The 27,594-nt window shown below is 36.4% G+C and overlaps 1 protein-coding gene across 1 annotated transcript in view; it reads right to left on the reverse strand.

Moving 5' to 3' along the window:
• Window positions 1-27,594, reverse strand: part of LOC114134550 (leucine-rich repeat and fibronectin type-III domain-containing protein 2) — a 137,575-nt gene that overhangs the window by 51,364 nt on the left and 58,617 nt on the right. The window contains exon 3 of the mRNA XM_028001230.1: window positions 17,988-18,117. The gene's annotated coding sequence lies outside the window, so the exon portion shown is untranslated. The remainder of the gene's footprint in view (window positions 1-17,987; window positions 18,118-27,594) is intronic.

Consider the following 27,594-nt stretch of genomic DNA (forward strand, 5'->3'; position numbering starts at 1 on the left):
TGATTACACATCTCCGTCGAGGGCAAATCTCACCGCTAAGCTACAAAACCCTTTAAAAATTCAGACAGCAGAGCTATGATTTGGAGTGAATTATGTGCTTCTCAAACAAAAGCAGGGTGAAAGGAGAGAAAGAGGGGGATAATATTGCTGTAAGGAAAAATTATTGAAATTTTGCACAGCGGGGTGTTTATGCTGGGCTTTGGCTCCCAAGTGACATTATAATCTCTGCAATGACTTGACAAGCATTATTTGTCTCTTTGTGCTCTGATTTTTCGTGGCCAGTCATCCCTACAAGTTGTTTTCCTTTCTAAACACGCAGCAGGGGCGCTGCATTACGTGTTTGCATTGGGAGATTGTGTGGGAGTGAGAATGTGGGTGCAGACGCATGCATGTCAGCGAGGACATCTGAGTTCTGCTTCATGTGTAAGGAACCATCAATGACACGGCTCACAAAGATCATGCACTTATGATATGTTTATCTGCAGAAGCTAACAGAGGAAATATGCTGTCCTTTGGTTTTGTTCTCTGGCTGTAACGATGATTATTTCCTCTTGGGGCTCATGAGGTCTGGTTTCACTGAACCACATGATCCAGCCAATTCTATCAATGCTGATACTTGAACCAATGGCGTTCATAGACATCTAGACTCTCGCATTTTTTCTGCCCCTGGTGTTGCTTTCCAGTTCATTGCTTTTGTGTTCACCCTCAATTTTGCCCTTGCGGTCCAGCACTGGATGTCAGCCTGATGGGTGAAAACCTTGCTAGAACGTCACCATACAGTTCTTTGACAGCTGAATGAAGTTTACTTTAGTTTCTGGCTTTAGTTTCAGGCAGCCCTGACTGAACTTTACCTTCCACTTCTTATCAAATCAAACTAAAAGGCCAAAATGACCAAGTTATATCAATCAATTAATATATAATCAATCCATAATTGAGGTATAAAAAACCCACCAAAAAACACAATGGGAAAAACCTAACTATTTAAAAGATGTAAGAACAAACAATCTAAGCATATATAAATACTTAAAAAATAAGTTAAAGGTAAGCAGATAATTTCATAGCTAAGTCAGAAAAATAACTACGGTAAAAAAAAAAATAAATAAATAAATAGAAAATGGAATAACAGAAAAAAGAGCTAGTTTGTAAAGTAAAAAAGATCAAATAAATAGATGAATAAAATAATAGTGAATCAGAATTGACTAATGGGTAGAAAAATAAAAAAGCAAACAGATATTCAGTTCACATAATACCATATAAGAGTACATGCATTTTAATACATGAAAGCAAATCTTTAATTCTGGAAAATTTTAATGAATTTATAAACTTAAAATGTAATATATCAACAATATAATGAGAGCAAATTTTATGTTGAAGCATTTATATTTAATGTTTAAATATGAATATTTTCTTCTTATTAAATGTCCTGCAAAGCCCACCTTAAAGAAACACTTTTATGACTGGAAAACAAACCTGAGCTTTCTCTCAATTTACTCTTGTGTAGAACAAAACTAAGTTTGAAAGTTAAAGTTAGTCATTTTGACATAAACATCTATGATGAAACATTAGCATCTTGCAAAAATGGGTAAGAATATATAAATACTGTAACTGCAGGTCTCAGTAGTTAAAAAGTTATCTAAATGTAAATCCGCCACTTTAGTCTTTGTGTACAACAGACTCAAAGATGCAGATCAGCAATATGTTCAGGCAAAGGATCAGCAACACTGATGTATTTAACAAATTAATATAGATTTTCATTTTTATTACATGATGAGACACACCTTTCCCTAAAAATATGTGTAAATGTTATTCTAATTTAAATATACAAACTGCAATGATTGAGGAAGGTGATGTGTTTAATGCTGATTATTTTAAATCCCCCTTTTTTATGGAGTTATCATTATCCTCTACAGATTAACAGTCACAGATTGCAAACAACACATTATCATTCCCTGCCTTCATTGAGATTCCATTTAAAGCTGCTGCTTTGCACATTAACCTGCTGCGATGCACATTCAGGCTTGCAAAATGAGTGTGGGAATTGAGACTTTCAAAGACGCCAGGAGAGCACAGTTTTATTACAACACAACAAGACTATTAATCACATTCGCAATGCATTTAAAATCTGTTCACTCCTGTCGGGCACCATCATTTGGATTTTGCAGAGTTTAATTTACAGATATGAACCTGTTGTCCAGGCTACAATTTGCAGCTTGTAAACCTGAAAGGTTCAGAGGAACCAGAAGAGAATGATGGTCATTGGCTCAGGATGCACAACAATATATCCTTCGTTTATCCTTAGCACAGATAAACTTTCACACAGGCTTTGTGTGACAGCCTGTGTGGAAGATGGTTGAGCTACTGTAGAGTTGCAAAGGAGGCAAGCTGTTTCTATAATGAAATGAAAAATATTTCTTATATTTGTGTCAACTTGTAGATTTATGTTTTAGAAATGGTTGTGTCCCAGAACAATAAACTACATGTAACTTAATAAATTACAGAATCATTAAGTCCATTTGAAAACATGAAAGTCATGTATTACTCAGGTTGTTTTCAGACAATGATGTATGCCAAGCATTACTTCCATTAAGCTTGATGAATTTAGTTTAAATTTAATGAAAAGCTCTGTTTGTTTTGTGAGTATTCACTGTTTAAAATAGGTTTCACTAATTAAGTTGAATGACAGAAATTAACGTCCGATAACATTCTAATATATTATGAACAAAATACAGTAATAAAGTATATAGTAGCCTGAGGGAACCCACTAACTTTTCAGAACATAACATGTAAGTTTCAGGAAAACTTTAGGATCCATTACAACTTACATCATATACAGTCCGGCACCTCAGTATCCAGTAAGTTTTGGGAAAGCGACTTGATAAAAGTACTAAGTAATTGACGTAAAGTCCTGTGTGAGTTCAAAGAAAGGAACCGGTAAAATCTAGGAAAATAGCAAGTAAAATATCATTAAAGTTCTGAAAAGCACCCAGAAAGCAAACTGGAAGATTCCAGATACATCACTTATATCACGACCAAGTCCTTAAAATATACATGGTAGGGTTACAAAAGGTAAGCAATATTGTTTGTAGCAGAGCATGGTTGTCAACATACCCACTACAGACCCGTCTCGACTTTTTTTTTCTTCAAATAGCAACTAGTGACAAATCTAGTGGCTTTCTTTGTTATTCAAGACTTTGGCGTAATTTGAAGCAAAAAACCAACCAAACCAAAAAGAAAGTATGTTTAGTACTCAGCTAGATTTAGCAGGAATGAAATATTTATGAACTTTATTTTTGGAGACACAGTCGGTTGTTACACACGACAGTGTCAGTGTTTGAGGCAGACCAAAACATGAGTTTCAAGGACAAAACCAGGTTTCTTCCCAGCCGCAAAAATATCTTCCAACTGCGCCTCCTGTGGAGAAGCGTAATCACATTTTCCACAAAGGTGGCTGTAGTGCCCGGGAGAAAAGGCTTTATCGAATCCTCAGACGTTGTCATTACGCAGTCCGTGTGGTTTTCACTCCATATCTGTGACCACTCAACCAGCCAGTGCCATTTAAAGAGCATCAAAGCTGGGGAACTTGTTATTACATAGAAAAGAGCTTGAGATAACATACACAAGGAGAAATTACAAGGCAGCTGAGGGATACCTCTGGAATTGTATTCAGATGCTATTCAGAAAAGTATCTAATACTAATGCTGAAACAAGAATTTGAAATTTTTTTCTGGGTAGGGTTCTAATTGAGTTTCTTTTGTCAGAATTCTTCCTCTGATGCAGTTTTGAGCAACATCACAAAACTGCATCAGAAGTTGCTCAAAACTCCAATGCAGTTTTGCAATGAACAAATAGTTGCTTGGATTAACTAATTTTGATGGATTTTACAATCCTAAAACTACTAAAAATATATTTGCAGGCTTTGGGGTTTGATAAATTCATAGCTCATCCTTTTAAAAATGCATTGGATTAGAACATTTATGTATTTAAGTTGTAAGGTTAAAGAATTTTAAATGCACCATTAAATTTAGCGCTCTTTTGTGAACAGTTAATCTTTCAGAACGCAAGCATGTTTGTGAGGCTAAAAATTACAAGAAAGAGTTTGATTTCTTTTTTACTGTGTTTTACCAAATTTTGAATGATGCCAGATAGAGAATGAGAAGAAATTATAAAATTTCACATTGGAGATTAACTAAATCACTGCAAGCAAAAGTTGTTTTTTTTAAGAGTGGTACAGCGTAATTCCAGTCCAAAATCCCAATAAGATTTTTGGACTCTCCGTCCACTTCAGTCTGAGCTTGTCTCTAGACTTTTGTCTCTAGATGTTCAAATCTGAAGAAGACTAATGAAAAATCGTGACTACCTCTTGACTAACAACTGTCAAGAGGTAGTTACATAGTACGACTCAGGTTCACTGATTACAAATGTACATACAACAATTTGAACAATATCTGTCCACTTCCTTCGACTTTACAATTTCACACTTGTACTGGTCCTTCACATAAAATACCAGTAAAATACACTGAATGTTGTTGTTTAATGTATAAAAGGATAAGTACCTCTGAAAGGCACTGAGCCTTCTGGTCTCAAAAGCACCATAAAATGAAACAAACTCGACATAACTTGTTTACCATTTGTCCCATAGCTGTTATTGTTCCTCCACTGCGGCTCCCTCTCAGAAAAAAAACTGGCTTTTCTCTTGCCTGAATGGCAGAACAAACTATGTCACTCCTGACGCCTTGGCTTGGACGAGTACGAGTGTTAACTTCAGCTTGGATGGCACAGACGTGCGGGCCATCTGGAGTCCTTTCTCCCCTGCGAGGTTGGTGAACATGTGGGTTAGAATGGAGCCAAGCTAAGTTTAAAACATGTCCCATGGGAATTTTGGCTGGTTGTCATGAGCACAGAGCAGCTCTCTACCCTGGGGGTAATGTTACACAGGTAGCACTCAGACACTGTGAGCTAAGGGTAATATACAATATAAATGTCTAAATGTGAAATGAAATGTAGTGTAAAATTGAAAACGATGGCTGAGAATTTTCAAGGTGAAAAGCTTTCCCGAGGCAGTGGCGGCCTTTGTGCCAGCACCTGACGTCTGTACAACAGTTTCTCAGAAAATCGTCAAGAGTTGAGGGACTTTGTTTTTCCTGCTTCTGCGACCTTCAAAATGTGCTTCCTCAAATATACCTTGATACAGATCTAGAGAAACTGAATTTATAAAATAGTGATGGAGATGAGAGAAGATCACTAGACATGACTGTCCGGCAAAACAATCTAATTAGATTACCATAGTTCAGCTGCTTGTCAATGTATTTGGTAAGGCTGGCCTGCATAGAAGGTTAGTGCCAAAAATCCGTGTAAAAAAACAAACTTTTTAGGTGCTGAACATCAAATGGAGGCTATACAGATAAAATAATTCAGGCTAATAGATGTGGAAAATATCAAACTGAAATGAAATATTATAAGGCAAAGAATGCAAGCATACAATGTTGGTACTCTGTATATGCAACACAAGAACTGACTATAAGGGAAAACTATACCAACTAAGTTCTAACTTACAGTATATTTCCAAAAGTAGAGTAGTTTGTTCTTGAACTATGAAAGTTTAATAACTTTGAGAAAAAAGTATGCCCCGATTATAAAATATTTCTCTACCTCTTCTAACAGCCAGATGAAAAAAAGATAGGCATCCACAGGCTTTTTGATGATTTCATCACTATTCACTTAAGTTAGTGTACAGGTCTGTTAGTACAGAGTTATATCTAGAGAAGTGATCAGGTAAGGGTCTCTCATAATTTGAGTTCCACATCTGAGTATGAATACCAATGTTTTGCAAAAGTATACTTTAAGTTTTCCACAGTTTGAAGTGTCCAATCACTAGCTTAAGAACATTTATGTTCTCTAAACTTTTAGTTGACACTTTTTATAGCAAGCTGTAATCTGATTTCAACCTATGCCCCAAGTTTAAGTCTTTTGCAGCCTCCAACTGGTGTTCTTTTACACAATCTTCCTCTTCATGTCCTTCCTGTCTGTCCTGACGAACTTCACCACATTATGTTGCCACCCCCATGTTTCACTGGGCAGATGATGTGTTCAGTGTGATTTCCAGTTTTAGTTTTTCTACCACAGCTGCTGAATGCAGAGGAAAGTTGCTGAAATAAAGCAACTTTCCTCTTGCCTCAGTTTCTTAAGGAACAAATCTATGGAGAGGATGAACAATAGTTGTCCTGTCAGCAGATTTTCCTCCTCTGTATTTCACCTCAGGTTTTTCAGAGTTATCATGCTTCTCTGATTATTGTTCTTTTGGTCAAAGCTGTCAGTTTAGGTGAATAGTCTTATTTTGGAAACTGTAATGTGCCATACTCTTTTCATTTCAGATGATGGATTGAACCATTGGTGTCCAAAGCTTAGGATATTGTTTACAACCTAACACTGCTATAAACTTCTTCTCCACTTTTTTCCTGACCCGTCTGTTGAGTTCTTGAATATAAACTGCACTTGTTCACAATTGCGCCACGCATGACTGCAATAATCTTTAAAACACGTAACTGGTTGCACGTTTGTTGTAGATATTATCTGATCCAGCCAGAGAGAGAGAAAAAAAACACATAGAAGCTCAATCTTTTGATCTTTTCTATATATTGAGGCGATGCACATTTAGTGTCTGGCCATCTTAAAAACTGCATGAATAAAACTTAACCTTTGACAATTTTATGCATTTTAATACATTAGAAGGTCAGCAGATTTAATTTCAAAAGTGAAGCCCAAGTATTATGAAGATGAGAAACACAAAATGACATATTTAGATTGTTTTTCTTGTTTTAGTTCATTATGGCTTCCAGCTAATGAAAACCTAAAAATCTGTTAAGGGAACTGAATTTTAAAAACTAAAATTAAAGAAAATGCTGCCAATTCAAAACTAAATCCATGTACTGTACTGTGTGTGCTCTCAATGATTGGCCAGGCATTTTTTTCCCATGAGCTACTGCATGGGAAAAAATGCAGTATGGAAAGGCTCTTGAAGCGTAGACTGTATTGTTCACACATAATGTTTCCAACCCAAAGTGTTCGGTAGGATAACTTCCACAATCTTTTCAATGCTGATAATAAACTGAAGATTTCATTGAGTTTTAACTTCTAAGATTCAGAGTCTTTTGGGGTCTTTATCAGTATTCGAATTCTAATTTCTTAGACCTTCATGCCTGATTTCAACCCAGAGAAAAACTAGAAGCAAATTTGGTCAGGTAGCACACTGTGTCCTTCCAAACAGATGATTTATGATGAAGGGATTTACATTTTGTTAACAATGTGTCAGCATAATGTAATAGAGAATAATGAGCCAAGTAATAAATTCAATACACATCTTATAGATAGAATTAATGTTTAGTCCTATAGTTTACTTTTTCTGAGTGTTTTAAAGACTATAAATCCTATTCATAAAGCATTACAATCCTTGCAAATAGTAGTTTGGGGAGTTTGTGGAGTTTCAAGGTTATATTATGACATTTCCCTGCTTTGAGAGCAGCAGTTTGCTAAATAAACACAACTTTGCTTCTGTGTCAAAAAAACTTAAAAGTTGTCCAGAATGAGACTTTCTATGCAGTGATTAGGTATGCAGGAGCACATAGTGGAATACCTCGAGGCTTGAAGCACTGTGATAATATTTACCAAGCAGGAATCAGGGGAAAGGATAAAAATCTGTGATTTTTCCTCCCCTTGTCAATGTCCCACAGTTGTAAAAACCTGCCCTTGAACAAGCACAGAGGGCCGTCTGTGACGGACAGGCCTTGAAAGGCGACTTCCTGCGATCATGTTTACTCATCTCAGCAGCACCTGTTGCATTACACCCACGCATGGCTCATGCAAGCATAAGAACACATAGGTCTGTTTCTCATCTAAAGGGCAGGCTACCAACAAACCAATGTACAAATGCAGTGAGTAGCAGGGAATCACCAAAGGTCAGGAATAAATTAGGATCTCCACAGAGAGCAGAAGTCAAAGTCAATAAGAATAAAAGCACTACTGTTTATGTTTTGTATAAGATCCACTTTCACTTACTGTGAAAAATGAAGATCTTATGGTAGGAGGAACGGTCCATGAAAATGGCAGGAAAGAAAAATGACATTTGGATAACCTAAAAGACTAAAGTTGCTTCAGAACTCAAACTGTTCTCAAGCAGTATAAATCTCCTTCTAAGGAAGATTTATACTGTATATAGTATATAATAATATATAATATATACTATATTATATACTATAATATAGTATATACATACATATAATATAGTATAATATCGTATATACATATTACATTTAAAAAAATCAGTAAAAGAAAACAACTGATAAACCTGGTCTTTGCTTTGCAAAATTATCCTACTACATTACAACCACAAACATCAAGGTGTTTTAATGGGATTTTATATCAACATAAATTTGTGCACAACTATGAAATGAACGGTGTGTGTGTTAGAGATTTTTTGGTATTATTTTATTATTACTTTAGTACACATTCAGCCTATAGATCATTGTGATTTTCTGTTTAAAGTGTTCTCTTCCTTATGTGTGTATGGTGGTCACTACTGTCTGTTCAACTTTATGAGAAATAGTTAACACTGAGTTTACACTGAGTTTCTCAGACCTTAAATCCTTTTGCAAGAACACCTCCTAATTTAGTAACTACCTGTGAGCAGTCGTATTTTGTTTTATTGACAGTACTGACCGAGATTTGAACCGGGCTCAGACCTTTGATCAGATATCACATCTGGAACTGGGTTGTTAGATGTTTGGGTTAGAAGCTTTACGACCTCTGTTGTTTTTCCTGACTGCCCCCTTGCCTGTCCTTCTTAGACAATAAAAACAGAAGCTCATGTGGAAGCAGATCAGAACGCTCTGTGAACAGCTCGGAGGAGAAGTTGGCAGAGCCTTCTCCTTTTGCAAAAGCTTGATATAAAATTCATATACGTTGTCTGTGGTTCTTTCTTTTATTTAGGTTTGAAAGGAAAAATACCTATCAGTGTGTTTTCAGGATTTTGTTTAGTGTTTGTTCTCTGCCACACATAGCATTTTGCATGTAGGACAAACAGTTTAATCATGGTCTCCTGACCAGAGCAGCTCATGTTTACATGTGTGCTCTAGTTTGTAAGAAATGGGACATCCTAATATTTGTGTTGATGAAAGATTCTCCCACTTAAGCTGCAGATCTCTACATCTCCCCCACGGGTGCCACTGCACCTGTTCTTTTCTTGCTCAGTTTTGATCAGCCATGTTTTAGTACGTCTATGCCATACTTCTCTGAGGTAAATTAAAGAGTTTATTCTTTTCCAGTGCTCTCTAGCAAACCTTTAAGGCATTTGCAGAAGAGGTGCATTTATACTGAGATTAAGACACAGGTGGACTCTGTTGTGACATGAAGTTGGTTGCGCTTGATCTTATTTTGCGAAATCAAGGGATGCATGCCACAGCTTTTGGATTTTTATTTGTAAAGTGAAAGATGACATCCTTCTGTGCATTAAAACACGTATTATGAAATCCAATAATTTACATGTGAGTTTGTGGTTGCAACCTGACAAAATGCGGACAAATGTTCAAGGAATATAATGACATTTGGGAGGTTCATGAGTTCAGGAAAAAACAGTCAGCTTTAATTTTTAGGGTTCTGTACTTACCTCACTGGAACAAATCCTTTTTAATCATTTCACTTCATACTTCACTCAAATTTGGAAAATACAACAATTTAGTAATGTTCACTATCTCAACAGTTGAATCTCTTTTGACATTTGTTTTTAAGGATTGATTGTTTTTCTGCTCTTGTCAGTCTTGTGTATTATTGCAATCTGTCGCAGGACAGAAGCATGATTGCTTATAAAATGTGAACATAGTTGAGTAAATTGTTCTTCAGATCTCCCAATTTAATTAGTTTAGATTTCTTAGGCTTACTGATAGCAAACTGTACAGTTTAGGTTTTTCTTCAAAGATCTTTGGTTCACAAAAACCCAAACCATTATTTCTGAACTGAATTCTATTTTCAGCCAAAACTGCAGCACAAAGTCGAACTTTAAATAATTTGAGTATTTGTGTTTTTGTTGGATGAATCTATATCCCCGCTGTGCTGAGAGATAGATCTTTGAGGATTAAAACAAACAAATAACTTGTGTAGCTTTGTCATGCAGGCCAATATGTAGGAGTAAAAGCTGGTCTTTCTCACTTTGCTCTCTATTCTTCTGTTGTGAATTTCTTAACATTTAAAGGCTGTCAGATATTTAATTGTTACCCTGAAAGCCATTTAAGTCAGTGGAAAACATGGGTGTGGAACATTGCATGTAAACACTGGAGCATGACATTGAATTATTTTCTGCGATAGATTATAACTCAAGACAAAACTACCCATGAAATATTGGGTATGTGTGTACACAGTGTCTAAAGACAAATGAGTTTGAATAATAAAAACATCCTATGCTACTAATATAATTTGTCCATTCTATTTGGCAAAATTACAAATTTCAAAAACCTTGGTGCAGAAGTGGAGTGTCATCAAAGGAAGGAACAGATTGGTTTTATTAGGAGACTGTCGGGTGAAGTGATATTTTCTTATGTACAATAACAAGTTCCTTCTTTTATTAAGTAAGTCAGTTAGTCACTGATAGGCAAAGTATAAAATTATAAATAGAAATAAGACAAAGAGTATAAATAATTTTCAAAAGGCTAAATAGCCTATTATATTAAACAGATACATAATATTTTGAAGGTTTTTCAATGCTCATATTGGATTATTTTATCATTTGAAGGATGTCTGTTTCATTTTATCCACTTTAGAATAAAGCAACCACATTCTTTCATTTCAGCCTGACTTCACTGACGTAGATATCAAGTATCCATCCATCCATCCATTTTCTGTTCACCCTTGTCCCTAATGGGGTCGGGAGGGTTGCTGGTGCCTATCTCCAGCTACGTTCCGGGCGAGAGGCGGGGTACACCCTGGACAGGTCGCCAGTCTGTCGCAGGGCAACACAGAGACATACAGGACAAACAACCATGCACACACACACTCACACCTAGGGAGAATTTAGAGAAACCAATTGAGTATTTTGACTCTATTTTATAAAATTTAGATAGTAAAGAATGAATCCAGTTCGCAATTTGTCATGGCTATACTCTTTCTTAAAAGGCAGTAAAGTTTATTGTTAGACAAGTTTGCAGTTTACATCAATCTTTAATCAGGTAAATGAGTGAATAATATCTTTCAGTTGTACATTTCTATTAATCTGAGTATGCTATTTTAATAACTGCATATTATGTTTTTATATTGTAAATGTACCCTTACTGTAAATAAACTTATTCAATTTGTATGTGTTTATATTTTTACTTTAGTGTGACTATTCATGCTTGACTTGCTCCCCTGAATCTCTCCACTAAGGAAAAACACAGGTTATTTTTATTTATATTTTTGTGTTAAACATGCAAAAAGAAGCATGCTGAGGCAGCAGCTTTGATTCTCACATCAAGTCTGAATCTGGTACAGGAATTGCTTTCTAAGTCTTGTCCTTTGCTGAATACCAAGAAAACCAAGTATGATGTTTTTCTAAACAACTGGAGGTTATTTTGCATTTTAATGTCTTACTGAGGGACAATGAGCTCAGTATTGTGTGTGAATTTCAATATCTTTTATCTAAGATGCCCAGCGTGTTAAGTTTGATCCTGAAAAATTCTAACAGACAAGACCTTATTTAAAGTCTGACTTTAAAAAATGAAGGTAATTTTTTTTTTTTCAGTGAAGTATATGATGATTTATTCTCATGGTTGAGCTTTCTTTGCTTTCCTAAAAGTGTTTTCCTCTTATAAAAGGGCCTGAAATGTGCTTCCAATGGCAGCTCTTGTTCTGATGGAAAAGCTGAGGGCCTTATTTTCAGGACATTCCTCTCAAGGGACCACAGTTGCTGGGTTACAGAAACACATCTCCAGTGACAGCCAGGATCAGTTTCTTGACATTGTCTTGGTTCCTTATATGGATTTGATTATTCTCTGAAGGGAAAAGTGACACTGACAGGCATAGACATGTCCTATAAGATGAACCATGGAGTGCAAAACAAACCATAGGCTGTGTAGATATGATATGTAGGAAAAAGTGATGCCAGCTGAGAGACAAAATGGACGTTGTAGCCACAAAATGGACGTTGTAGCTTAATTTCCGCTTCCTGTCTCCACTATTTGTTACAAAAGTTCACAAGCTACCAGAAAAGTTCACAAACTATCACACTATCCATGTTCATTTTGTATTTTAAAGATGGTTTATACTGTTTGGTAGTGTGCTAGTTATGGGAGAACCAGCCAGCAGCACATCTTTGACAGAAACCGGCTCATCAAAAATGTTCATGTAGACTTTGAAATACATACAGGAGAGCATATTTCTCTAAAAGCTGCACAAAGGATCATTAAAATATTATATTGTCATCTAAGTAAAAAGTGAAAAGACATGTTTATTTTTGAAAGCAATCTTAAATTTACAGGTTATTCCTTTATTAGAGAGTTAGCATTTTCAAAGAGGGAGGTAATTAGGTTTTCCACAATAATGTCTGATTTTCTTACAAATATTGGTACATCTTTTATACAACGTACCCTCCATGACACATGCAGCCCATAAAGGAAACTATTGAATAATTCTCAGCTGTTATCACCTTCTCTGCCTGTGGTTCTTCAGTTTTAATACCTTGTCAGACATATTAAACTCCTCTGTGGTACAGCATTTCACGCCCATTCCCCTCCCTGCCTCGGATTAAAAAGAAAAAACAAATTCCCTCTGCAAGCTATTTATAAATAGAACATGGTATCACACTGAACATATTTTTGGATAAGGAGCTAAAGCGGCTAAACTTTTAGATTTATTTATTTTTTTTCGCCTTGTACTGCTGCTGTCACCAGAGTTTTAGCTTCGTTTGTCAGAGAGTGTCATGCAGCGGTATAGCCAGCGTATTCGGATTCGGGTCGACCGCCGAGAAAATGCAGCTCCAGATTCGTCTCAGTTGTTTCTATGACTCACAATAACAGGTTTTTTAATAGAGAAATCCAGAGAGCTCAACTTCAAAGGGGGGTTAATTTAGATCCTCTCAGCATTTGCCGCTCTGCCACAACCTTTACATGAGAGGAAGAGAGGATTTTTACGGCTTTAATTTGTTTTTCCGCACTTAAACTTCAGAGAGAGTTTGGTTTTACAGCATTAAAACAAACAAAAAAAAAGAATAACAAGAAAAAAAGACAGATAATATTCCCTGAAAAGAGGTAAAAACCTAGAGAATTAAATGACTGCGACCTGATTTCTCCTAATTTTTCTCTAGTTCTACAGCTGACAAGAAGATCAGCGTCCTGACACACAGTGCACATGGAAAATTCATGACATTTCCACATACTGCCAAAAATGAAAGCAGGGTAGGGTGCATGGCATGTGGGAATAGGTGAACTGTAAGGAGAGCCTTGGGGCTCCGCCTAATGAGGAGGATTAGGGAGCTGTGATGGGGCCGGTGTCGGGCGGCCCCAACTTGGCCACTGGGAAACTGAAATAAGATGGAAGTGGAAGCGCAGGTCAAATTTCAGGCCAGATTGTTTAATCGACAAGAGTAATCGAGGGATCGCAGGGTTACACTAACATGTTATCATCTCCTTGATAACCTGCTGAGAGAAGATGGAGCGAGAAGGCAATTTAAAGTCCAGAAATGACTTTTTTTTTTTCTGCAGATATATTTTCTACCCTACGGGGCATATTTACACTGAATTACTTAATTTGTGAAGAACCTATTTTACCACTTTACTGTTCCTATTGTGACACAGGGCTACATATATTTTCAGAAGATAGTGGCTGACCATTGCACCCCTGACAGGCTATTAAAGAAAATTCTGCTATTGCAGAGTGAAAAAAGACATTTTTGACAGCTTGGATTTAACTAGTAAAGTCTCTCCAATTAATTTGAGAAGAAACGTGAGACAGCCCAATTTGCCAAGGGCCCCTACCAAAAACATTTTTGACTACTTTGCTGGATGTGATCAACACTCAGTGAGCAACTTTAGGCTAAAAATATGCTTTAAAGATTTTTTTATGACAAGCATTAAAGACTTATAAAGGTTTGGAAAAAGCTACAAAATATTCACTGCAGCGCCATTGTCCAGCACTGAAAAACAGAATATTTAAAAGGAGTACATTTATTCTCATTGGCTAAAAGGAACAAAAAGAAGGTGAAGGTGCAAAAATAAACACTTTCTACACGTTCACTAGTGTTGAACTCATCGGCAGCTTGAGTTCATAACATTTCTGAAAGATATTTGCAAATATATTTTGCAATAGTTGCTTTATTTTTAATTTTATTTTTCCATCTAGCAGCTTTTTAGCATTCAGTGCTTAATTTCCATAGGGTATAAACATAACATGACACAGGTGGCCATTTTTGTTAGCAACTCTTAAAAATGGTACACATAAGAGAACATGCCATTGAAGTAAGATGGGTGTGTGTTATTTCTAAACTGGAAAATGTCTACAGTGATAAAAGACAATGAAAGCAGGTCCGAGCCTCAACCTAATTGTTTGAAGTCCTGAGATCAGACTGTACCTATTGCTCTTAAGTTGCCTACTTAATTAACATTTAGTAGGCAACTACTAAATAATAAGTTGCCTACTAAATAATACTAGATTGTAAAAGCCTAATAATTATCACAGAAGTAACAATTTAAAGTACTGTGGCCCAAAGCAAATCTGTATGCCACCTTATCCCAAAAGAAACAGGATAACAAAGGATGATGAATTAAGAGACTCAAACTCCAGAGAGTTAATTTCCTAACAAAAGAAAACAAGTTGACATCGCCTGACAGAGATCCACTAGAACAAAGGAAATTTTTGTTGTAAGAAATCATCTGCACTGTGCCATAATTGGACCTGCTGCTACTTCTTTGGTGTGGTTGAGTGCCTTTAGTTAATTTTAGTTGTATATATTGTTATTATTATTATTGTGTGTTTGTTTATTTTATTTATTGTATATATTTGACTTTTTGCACGGGAGTTGCAATAGAAATTTCGTTGAATCCTGTTCAATGACAATAAATGCTATCTATCTATCTATTTGCTGCAAGCAGTCAGTGAGCTCAGATCTACTGTCAGCCTCTTCACCTTAAAAACAAAAAATAATGTGTGAGTAAGATACACAAGTACTGTGTACTGGTAAGATTATGTGAAATTATTGTGGCATGATATAGTTGTATGGTATAAAGTCTCCTTTATGGGTTAAAAATAAAAACTTAATAGTGATATTATAAGTAGTTTTCACTGTTTTCTAATGAAGATTTCTAATTCTTAAATACAATTGCACGTTATGTTGAAACTGTGGTGGTTTCTGGCCCCTTCACCCCCATCCCATCCAGTTGTTTGCCAGAAAATGACCGGATGTTTTTTTTTTTTGTGTGTACTTGGGGTGTCACTAGAAGCAGTAGACACCCAAATGGAAGCACAAAAGGTTGAAAAAAAAATTCTGTGTAATGTCACTCCACAAGCAGTCATCTTTACAAAACCACAAAAGCGTATCCTTAGAGTCTGTGTTTGCAGCTGATTACAGAAAATCCAGATTTTTTGCTAATTGTTACTTGTGCTCAGCTCAAGCTAGTCATAAAATGAACCGAATTTGCTCATACTTTATAAAACCTTGTACCTATGAGGTTCTTCAGCTGAAAAGCTTTTATACAGATCACTGCTAATAGTGCCCACAAAACCAACCTAGAAATTAGTGAAAGTAAAAATAATAAATGCTTGGAAATACTTTGTTTAGTTCAGCCATGCTCCTCGTCCCAATCCTTTCCTATACACCACTGCTTTGAATGTAACTCACAAAGACTGAATTAGAGGGTCCAGCATAGTCACCCTACTTTAATGAGGTGTTAATGGTATTTAATTGTATTTATCAATGCAGTTGTTTTTTTGTTTCCAAAATAAGCAATATTAATGCATCACACTGACCAAAAATCTGTTCCCGTTTTTAGTACAAAACACAGCATGTCATTCTTGTATTGACCCCACAAGGATACCAAAGAATTCAACGTTTTTGAGAACATGAAACCCAATTTGCCTAGCAGGTTACATCTTAGCTGCAGTTTATTTCATAGTGTGCTAAGAGTCTCCTTGCCACCACTTATCTAAAAGTCCTTATCTGTTTCCACCCTTTAGAAAGCAAAGGTGAAACAATCATGGATTAACTCAATGCCATGGGAGCTTTGCCCCTGGGATAATTAGGAAGAATGACTTCTGCAGGAATAGTGCTAAATGACACCAACGTTCAATAAGAAAGAGAAAAAAATATAATGAAAGAGAGAGAGTTGGGCACATCGATTAATATTAAGTAATATTTTCTAATTTATGCTTTCTGGAATTTGCTGAATGATTGTTCTGCTAATAAATATCGTCCATTCATATGTTTCTTGCAGAACAAATAAAAGCTATTTTCTTAATGGTTAAATATGACATATGAGTTTTATTTGTGGTTTTCTACTGTATGCAATTTGTCAGAAAGCTGTTTCTTCAACTTTAAACTTAGAACTCAACATACATGATTGGATTGGACATGTTTGAATTGTTTGTCTCACACCACAGTTGTAAAAAAAAATACCTTTTGATTGTATGAACATTAAAAAGATGGAAGTAGTCTCTCCCATCAGATGGGTTACTGAGGAATAGATTGGTAATTTTGCAAGGTACATACTTCCATATACTAACAGCTCTATGCCATAAGTCTAGTCTTGTCTTTTTTTCTGCAACACAATATTTGTTTAGTAATAATAACTGCACTTACAAAATACAGTTATTGCTTGAAAGCTCTTGGACTTAACAAATACTGTTGGTTTTAGAAAGCAGATCCAAAGCATTAGATATATGGTGTGAATCAGTCCCCATTTTGGGTCCCTAATGTTGTATCAAAGTGTTTGCTTAGCAAAGTGGGAGTTTCTCACTATGATGCATGTCTATCCACAAAAACTGCATCTAGACGTCTTTAACACAGAAATGTAGCGGAGAGACAATCTATCAAACAGCCTCCAGTTTTAGCTGTCATGGATGATGATCTTAAAAAAAGGAAATAAAACAGTCTGAAAAATGTTTTCTGTCAGAGAAAATGATTCCAAGTGGAGGAAAAAAATCTGACAGCTAAGTGAGAGACTGTGATGAATGGACAGCATGCAGGAATGCGGGTTTTAACAGATTTTATGCTTTAGAAGTGAAAAATGTTCAGTGTGATGGATCTGCTATGATAATATCTCAGGAATACCTCCTGGATGTATAACATGTTTACCATTTACGTAGAAAGCAAATGTAATTTTCAAATGAAAAAATATTTTATTAATCAAGTAAAGTCATACGAGTTAAAGAGCTACATTTCATAATACAGATAAACAATTATAGATTTTAGTGAGATATTTAGGAGTTTTACACATGCTTAGACTTTTAACATTATTAGTTGAAACATCCTACAGCTTGTTAAGACCAAACGTTTGGTTCATATATATCACCTTACCAAACTGATACACATTGATCTAATTTCACAGGCTGTCATGTTACCATATTTCTTTGCAAAATATCTCAAACGCCATACGACTGGAGTAAGATTAAATAGATATGTTTTTGTGTTCTGTCCTGGCAGCTTTGTCAAAAAGTGTAATGGATCTTCTTTCCTGGCAGTGTTGGCAACTTATCTCTGGTACAAAAAAAATAAAAAGTTTGATATTCCTCCTGTTGTGTGGTTGATTTTATTCAATTACGGGCCTGGCTAGCTATATCTGGTTTAGGTAACCACAGTCTGAACCACCCTCCAAGATCCGGGGGCTGCTATAGGTAGATCCAACATAACCCTCACAAGATCAACACACTGCAGCATCCCCACACACCCACCCAGTGCAAAATGAAGGCTGCATGATAATCTAAAACCTAACATCTGTGCAAAACATCTCAATCATAGTAATGAACACAATCATACTCACAAATACAGGCTTTTGCTGTTTGATCAGGTCAGGTATCCAAACGCATATTGATTCATTTGAGAAATATAGGGTCCAAGTTCACTTTGCATCTTCTTGGCTCTATTTGTCTCGTTTTGGTTTTTCAAGCCACCTACAAAAACACAGAGAGAAGCACAACAGTGGGTTTGAAGCTCCAGTAATTTATCTTACAAAGTATTAAAACAGAGACAGATGTTGTTTTTTTGTCATCAGATATGGCATCTGGTATTATTAGAATTAGGACATCAAATATTAAAAGTGCACTTTAGAGTCCAAGATGAAACAGAATAGCACCTCTTCAGCTCACATTGGTTTTTACATCTCTCCAAATCTTTGATTTAAGCCTCCAGACTTAAAGGTCTGTTTAAGGAAAATACAGAAAGGTCAAACAGTGGATGATTCACATCCATATCAAAGGAGTCCATCCTGACAACATCTGATCACTTTATAAAAAGGAGGAAATCATGATTTGCGCAGGAATAAAAAAAAACCCTGAGCATTAACACATCCCCTCATTAAAATGCTGTGACCATGTCAGAGCACATGTCCTCCCAGAAACCCTCTCCCGCTTTTCATCCTAATGAGAGAAGATGAAAGCGTGCTGAGACTGAGATGGACAGGACAGGGTTTTAGCAATATTTATTTGGGAGAAGACTGAATGTTCTGGCTTCAGGTTGAGCTGTCCAAGGTGAGTAAACAAAAGCGTTCCCATTGTCCCTTTGCAATTAGTGCCATCTTTGTTGAATAATACACACATTTTTAAAAGCCAGATTATTCTTAAGACCCTGCATCTGCCAGACATCTAGACATGATACAAGTGCAAAATTACTGAAACGCTGATTTAATTTAAATCAAGTCAAAAACTCACTATTAACCAGAATACCAGTTAAAATATCTTATGTATATTTGATAATGATTATTCCTCATTATTTTAACAATGGCATTTGACAAAATGTTGCTTGTTTCATAATTAGTTACTACGTTATGTTTTTTTTGCCATGTAAAACCCTGTAAAATGCACTATACAAATCAACTTGACTTGACTCATTGGTAGAACTGACTGTCATGAATGCCAGTGCACTTCTGGAGGTTTTTCCAAAATTTCCTTAATTGTGTCCTTAATGTCAAGTTTATATAAGGGAGTGGGAACTTGCACTCCTCAGCTGTCAGAGTTCTGGATGATATAGATGTATTGCTGTGACTGAGAAGTATGGATAGATATCGAGGTTGAGTAAGTAGAAAAAATGCACATTTTACTTTACAGTATTAAAATCCATGGCTCCCAAAATCCTGTTGTAATCTCAGACAAAAGCATCATTAATCATATACTTGTTAGCCAGAATACTTGGGTATTCTGGCTAACAAGTATATGATACTTATTTAGTTCATTATTTAGTTCAGCCAGAATACTTGGGTATTCTGGCTAACATTATTCTTGAGTATTGTTTTCTGGCTATTGTTAACCAGAATACTAACTGAAGAATACTTCAGTATTCTGGCTAACAGCACAAAGGCTCCTACATCGAGGAAATACCTCCTACCTGTGGGAATAAATAAACACTGCCACTCAAGAGCTAAAGTATCATATTATTAGATGTAAAAAGACTTCTTTGTATCATGTGATTTCTGACTCTCACAGTGACAGCTACAGAATATCCTCCCACAAATCCAATTGATAAGCCCCCTCTGCAGTAAGGGGTTTTACAAAGCTCCAGAGATTTCCTGACTCCCTCGGTTGTAGTGGTTATTTGTTGCCAGGAACACCTCTGCTTTCATTCAAGCAACACAATATGGGAAATGAGATTCTGCAGCCTGGAGGTAGTGCTCTTCATTTTTCCACAAACCCACCTACAGCAGCCCAAGCGCCCACCATATCTTGGGGGCTTTCTTTTCTTTTCAGGAGTAAACAGGCATGAAGTTGTGAAAATCCAACCAGAATTGAGGCAGTTAGGGTTTCATTGTGTATAATTGAGATACTGTAGTTGGTTCATATGCCGCATAGGTCACCAGCAGTTGTCAGTTGACAAATTGGAACCAGGGAGGGGTTTTTCTTTCTTTTCAACACCAGACCACTTTTTAAGCACTTTGAAAACAACAAGTGCGAAACAATAAAACAGGCAGAAGCCAGAGAACACATGAACACAAAATAGCAGATAAGAAGGTGAAACAAATAAAACAAGCAGGGCAGAGAGCAAAACAAAACGAAATCACAGAATACTGAATCAAAATAAAGAGACTAAAAGTATCTATAAAAAGTGTTGCAATACAGTAGGAGTCATCTTTGAGTATTACTTGCACTTGGAGGGTGTTTTTCTTTTCAATCACTATCTTTTGGGTCAATTTTCACAATTAAATTAGCACAACATTCATCTGTCAGTGTAAAACAAAACTGAGCCATGGCAGGTATGAAGACTCGGCAAGAACGGAGCTTTGTAGAGTAGGTCTGAAGAGGTAAAGATGCAATTATTGAAGGTGATGCCAAAACTGGCACAAAGTTGGACCAAAATAGAGGGAAACTTGTGATGCCCAGCCATTGTTCTAGTCATTGTTAAATAGTTAACTCTGCTGAAATCGTTTGAGTTTAGTAGCACAGTTTGTTCACTGTCATCACAGTCTGTTGCTAAAAAGAATATAATTAAAAAATCTCAACAAGCTGTTTTTGTCCAATGGTGAATTTTAAATTCATACTGCAGCACTTACAAGATTGTTTGTTCATTTAGGAGGGAATTCACTAGATTGTACCTCTCGCATCTTAGCACATGAAACAGATGAAATGTGTAACAAATAAATCTGAAAAAGGGTTAAAAATTACTAAAACCAATTCACTATTCAAGGACAATGGACGGATGCTTGTTTTAAAGTATTCTTTTCATATTATTGTAGTCATTCTAATTGAATTCTTACTTTATCTTGTTTTTAGTTTATGTCACAGTCATGCTTTGTTCAGCAGTTTGGGTTCATGTTGTACGCAAAGTGGGCTATAAATAAGACTGAGAACATGTCCTCTTAAATGCACGCAAACGCACACAGAAGGACCTCATCAGGCTGGGAGCTTTGAATCTTCTACTTATTCAGCTACAGTCGGAACCGATAAATATATGTTTGTGTCATCAATCCAGGCGGGCACTGGAGTAGGAATGCATCATGCAGGCTGTAAATCATTCTCCCTGCATTTATTTGTCATGTCAGCATGTTGTGAACAACTCAGCAGTCCAAAGAGAGCCTACAGGACTATGTAGGGTTTAAATAAAGGTGGTTGTGAATACATAAAAAGTAAGCTCACATACGTTAAAAGGCTGATAATCCAAACATTCAGTCTATGACATGTATGACATACATTGAGAAATCAATACAGAAATGTAATTTTTTTATATATTTTGTTATAAACATTCTGTGAAATAAACTAAGAGTATAGCTAGCTTTTGGTGAAATATCTTGGGGAATATTGGATGGAGGAACTCCTCAGGGGGACATGAATGTTTTAACAGTTCATGACCGATAAGTAGCACTAAATGAAAAGATTTTGTGGGGTCCAAGTGTGCTTCATTTCTTTTGGTGTGTAAATACTCCAGTGTTGTGTGGAGTGATGTTTTTGTTTCTAATGTGATGTTTGTGAAATACTTTCTTATCGAACAAGATTAAGAGGAACAAGGTCAATGGACTACTTCACTACTTCTGTTCATGAGCATAGTAGGGATGTTAAAGTAGGTATAGTCAACACTTTTACAGTCTTACAAATTGGGTTCAAAATATGAATTAGATTATGTTGCCTTTTTTTTTCAACAGCAGGCATGAAGTTGTAAAAATCCTCCACAATCATGCCGTATTTAGCTTTGCTCATCTCTCAGTCAACTTACTAGCTTCCCTGCCACTGTGAGAGAGATGCATCCCTGCAGAATAATGCTGCCATCCCCCTTTATTGCCCTAACTATGGTTTGTTCATGCTGATGTGCTGTGCTAATATTCTGATACACATAGAAGGTTGAACATTAGCCAGAACATCTATTAAAGACTAAAACCGGGAGCTGACTCCACAGGAGAGAAGCAAAAATAACAAAAGATCTGCCTCCCATTCTGCTTTCAGAAATTCTAGGAACCACCAGCAAACCTGGCAGAGCAAAGAGTTCCACTAGAAACATGTGGAACAATCAGATCTATGATGTGTGATGGAGCTTGGTTACTAAGGGATTCATTTGTGAGCAGGAGAGTTCTAGTTTCTATTCTGGATTTAACAGGGAGCCAACGAAGGGAAGCTAATATAGGAGAAATATGATGTCTCCTTTTTGTTTTCATCAGAACTCTTGATGCAGCGTTTTAGATCAGCTGAAGGCTGGGTTGTCAAAGACTTCATGAAATATTTAAGTATCTCTTTAAAACAACCACAGCAAGACATCTTTACAGAGCCACTCGAGACCAACAGTGGACTCCACTTAAACTAAGCTACAGCTTGTCTTTCACTTGTATGAAACAAGCTGTGTACCACTGACTTCGATGGCCTTTTATCATCGAAGATAAATTTGAACAATCCTGTAGTAGAGAAGGCATTACAGAATCCTTGAGATTTGCGACTTTGTCAACTCCTTAAAGTTTCTTGACAAAGGCTACACGTGTTACTCTATACCTGTCCAGCTTTGGCTTATCAAAGACCTGCGGGAATGGCCTGCAAGTCACATCCAATATTTGTCTGCAAATACCCATCACAGTAAAATGACAGGTAGCTGGATATCCTGCGACATCTTCTATCTGCAGGGATTTGCATACTTGTCATCTGAGCTGCAAACGAGGCGCCTGAAAGATTTGGGGTCAGATTAAACACTTTGTACATCCTGCTGTTGTTTTGATCTCTCCAAAGGACTCTGCTTCATGAATGCTAATGAAAGGTGGAGCTATCCATAAAAATCACTTTACCGACTACTCAATGTCATACAAGAAGGTGTTATGTCAGTCGTGATGTCCTCCAAAGTCATTCTTAAAAGTTCATCTATAGATAGTTGAGCAATAGCTTGAAGGGGGAAAAAAATGCTGATTCGTTCAGATTTGGTTTCCCTCATGGTTACACATGGTTCCGAGTGAGACTTAAACTTAACAGGTTTGCAGGTTTTTCTCTTCTGTGATTTAATCAAGCAATGCGCCCATTTTATCACTTTCTCACCCAACCTAAACAACTATATATTTTTTTAAAGTCCACTTGCTCCATCCATTTTAAATACACAGCACTTATTTTATGTGCACATGATTTATCGCTGTATGACTTCAGAGCAGCCGTTAACTTGCTCTCACAGCTTTTCAGACCTCCTCTGCACTGAACCTGCTGTGTTCTTACAACATCGTAGGCTGCTATGTTTAGTTCTGCTGCTCATGGCATGTGAGTCAAATAAATGAGCCTTTTGCTCCATAATTCATATGTGTTAAGCAACAAAAAAAATCATGTTGAACTGAATTAACGTTATCTCAGCTGAAACCAGCTGCTGTTTGACGATCATCATGATGCACAAGTCCCATTACATAAGTAGAGTTGTTTAAAGAATTGAGGACTTCTCTGCAAAGCAGCTTGTGTGTAGGATGGTTATCAACGTTCCATTACCAAATGTTACATGAACTAAATAAGGAATAGAACATTAACCTTTAGCATACAAAAAGAATGTTATCCAAAGGGTGGCACATGGATGAGCAAAATATTATAATCTAAATTTGTGCTGACACATAAAGCCAAACACAGACCAAGCTTTTTAAATTTACAAAACTAAATGTTTGCAGTTCCTCAGCAAAAACTGCCATCCTGTTTTTCCAAAATGGATCGTCTAAAAACGTTAGCAGAGTGGAACCTTAACAAAAATGGTGTAGCATATTGTAGAGAGGGATATTCAGACTCTGGACCTACAATAACAGTAGATGTTAATAAATCAAAGAGGCCCCAGGACAAAATCTTGAGCTACACAGGACCTTAAAAGGCCAGTAGTATGTATATTGCAGGCGCACAGTGCCATTTTATTGGACAATCAAGTAACTATGTTACCTTCAGTTGTTATAAAAATGGAGCGTATATTAAATACAACTTCTGAGAATTTTGACTTTGCAATATGATGCCTTGCAATTGGTCTCTGTCTCTTTAAGAAACTCCTGCTCTTTCCAATAGTTCGCCTTTAGAATGTCATTGCAACAATGCCTTTTTATTATGCTGTTACACCGTTAAGATTGAACATTTCAGTGATAAACATCAATATCAACATGGCTCTGTTAGGGAAGGACTTCCAGAAGAAAGTCTGTTTTTTTCTAAAAGCAATATAACTTTTAGAGAAAAAAATCTTAGCTTTGCAAATCTTATAAGATAATTTCATATAATAGATTTATAATTTTATAATAGATTTCCTCTATTATAAGAATTAAGATTGTTTCCTATTACTGTTACTCCAGCAAAATGGTAATAAGAGGAGTGTATTTTTAAGGTCTGCTTTTTTCCAAATCAACTTAGACGGGAAACATGCTCCCATACATTACATGTCTGTTATTTCTAAGTAATTTCTTCAACATATGTTCACATTTATGAACTGTTCCGAAAACAATACTCTAGTGTAAAAACAGCTAAAACCAGAAAAAAGATGTTTACCTTGTGAGTGTGAGTTGGGGACATTTACAGGGAACAAAAGAGCTGTGTTTGACATCACAACAGATGTAGCATATAGATTGTGTATTTATAGACTCATTGTTATGCAAAGAAGCTCCTTTTGGCACCATCTAAGTTATGTCCTTGAATGAAGAGTTTGAGAAGGGTAGTGTTTGTGTGTATATGTTAAACTCCTTAAATTATTTACTCTTGTACAAATGATTTTAAAGGAATATTTAAAGGTGATTGGGTGGCACCTTTAAATATTCAATGTCAAATTACAACAAAGGCAGATTTGATATGCAAGATGTAATTTTAAGATGGATTACAACCAAAACAGATTTTAAAACAAGCCTATTCTCATTTTATCCCCCAACCGACAGGTGTGTTAAAATTGTTTGAACTTACTCTGTTAGCATGAAATAATATCTGCATGTACGTGTGTGTGTGTGTAGTTCTCATTAAATAGCGAGCAGCAGAGCAGCAGTATTAAATGTAGGTGGTGTTACAGAGGTGAAGCTGCTCTCCTCGGCACCAGGTCAGTCACAGACGACAAAGGCTGGCATTTTTAAAGGTCAGCTCACACAATGTGAATGCAAGGTAACGCTTCCTCCTCTAAACCTCTACTCATGGCACCACCACCTTTTTCCTTTCCTGCTGGCAGATAACTGGTAGGTCATGACCATGCTATTGCTAAGATGTTTTAAATGCTGAATTTGAGCTTGTCCTCACTTGCATATAACTAGAAGGGTTTTTTCTTTTTTCTTTTTAACTGAATGAAGAGAAACATGCATGTGTTCCTAATAGCAATAGGAAGCATGGCTTTTTACAAAACAACTTTAACACCCCACCTATGGTCATCAAAAATGGAGAAATAGCATCATACAGAATACAAGATGAAATGAGATTCCAATGTGTTTTGGCCCAGTTCTGGTTTAGAAATGAAGGCGATAAGCTCCATTATCTGTCGGCAACTTAGGTGCTGCATTGAATAGAATAGGTTTAATTAGTTCAGGCGTCTATTTGATTCTGGTTGAAGATAACTGGGGAGAACCAGAACTCACTGGATAAACTAGAAATGCCACCAATGAATGGATGACTTTAGATAAAATTGAATGGCTTCCATCACATTTACTCAACTGGAACATTACTAGAAGATTTTTATTTTTTAAAATAAATCTACATTTAATTTGGGAAAATCAGCCTAATTCTAATCCTCCAAAGAATCCCTTTGGTATCTTGCTTTGAAATAAGATAATCAACAGTCTGGAAAACTAAACATTTTCCAAGGGAGGTTTAAAAGGTTTAAAAACCATTAGCCTGAACAAGAATTAATTTATTTAATCCTGCTATAATCAGCTAACCTCTCTCCCTAGGAACATTTTTGGAGCCTTTAAGATGGGTTACTTTCATTGATTTTATATAGATGTTACAGATCAATACTGACTTAATTAGACAACGGACACATTAAGTTTTAAACAGCAACTAATTAATCTTATAACAAATGCTCTGCTGCTTTCAGTCCTTTTCCTTGTTGGTCAAAATGAGAATAAATCCCCCAGCAGGCATTGCTAACACCGACCTTCATGTTGCACAAAGAGCTCCTGCTCTTTCTGTATTACATCTAATTAACTTCATGAGATCCTACGTAAAATATTCCATTAAAAATTCACTAAGCTGTCAGTCAGAGGAATATGACTGAATAGCTTTGCTTTCCTTTGATGAGAGCAGTGATGTTTGTTGGTAACACTGCAGCTTTCCGCCTCCTGAACACTGTTCCATCCAGCTGCTGACAGCAAAAATAAACAATAACAAAAAACAAAAAAAGATGCTGAAGCACGAAAATACCGCCCCAGAGAGACTTGAATAAAGAATCAGGGTCGCCTCTAAATTTAGCTTTGGAAACAGCACACAGCAAGCATCCTCTGATGATGATGATGATGATGATGATGAAGGGAGTGTGAAGTTTGCTCCACATTTGCATGACGTGCGACTTTTTTGTTTTCTGGCAGTACAATGTATGTATGTGTCAGTTAATTAGATGGGGAGAAAGCAGATCCCTCCATCGCTCGCTTCTTTGATCAATAAAACATGATGGATTTTGTCAGAAGTCACTTGGAAAATATAATTAAATGGATATTCTTCCATATTTAATGTAATTCTCTCCAAATTGCTGTTTTAATGAACTTTGGGTGTCTTGGTTGAATAGCATTATTTGGTATGAATCAGATGTTTTTCTACTCTTGGTGCTGAGTTGTGAAAACACAATTTACTTGGTACTAGTTATAAAACTGCTACTTTCTCAGGACCAACTCTTTGCCAGCAAAAGAGTTATGAGCCTGAACAGCTAAAAATATACACTTTCTTCATTTATGTGACACTTACTAAAGATGTAAAGTTGGCCTAGCAGATGCAATCACATAATGCACTTTGAATTTTGACCTAACGGTGTTGCTGTTGTAGATTTCTACATTTGCAGCTGTTACAAAATAACAGCTGCAATAAAGCAGTCTTGGAGGCACCCAAACACCAAAAGCAAAGTCAATAATCTTTAAATCATTGCTAAATCTGTTCCAGTCATTTGCTTCACTATCAGGTCGGTCTCTAAGGAGCTCATCCCATTCCTCCTCGCAGATCCTCTCATATCACCTCAGATTAGATGGGAAGCCTCTTTGAGAAGTCTTTTTTTAGCCATCTTCTGGGTTAAAATGTGGGCCAAAGTTCATGGCATACACACACACACACGCATACGCAGTCACACATAGCCCTGTACTGTCTGCACGCTTCAGGTCATCTTTGTCCTGAAAGATGACCCTGTGCCAAGTGGCTGTAATCTCTGGGAAGCTTGTATTCTTCCAACACATCTTTGTGTTTGTCTACAGTTAATATTTTTACACATTGCTGCTGAAAAGGGCCCCCAAAGCAGAATGTTTTCCTCCGGGGTCTTTAGAGTGCTGCTCTGAATTTCTTTTCTTGCTTCACACA

Source organism: Xiphophorus couchianus, chromosome 19 (assembly GCF_001444195.1).
Source record: "Xiphophorus couchianus chromosome 19, X_couchianus-1.0, whole genome shotgun sequence".
Classification (NCBI taxonomy): domain Eukaryota; kingdom Metazoa; phylum Chordata; class Actinopteri; order Cyprinodontiformes; family Poeciliidae; genus Xiphophorus; species Xiphophorus couchianus.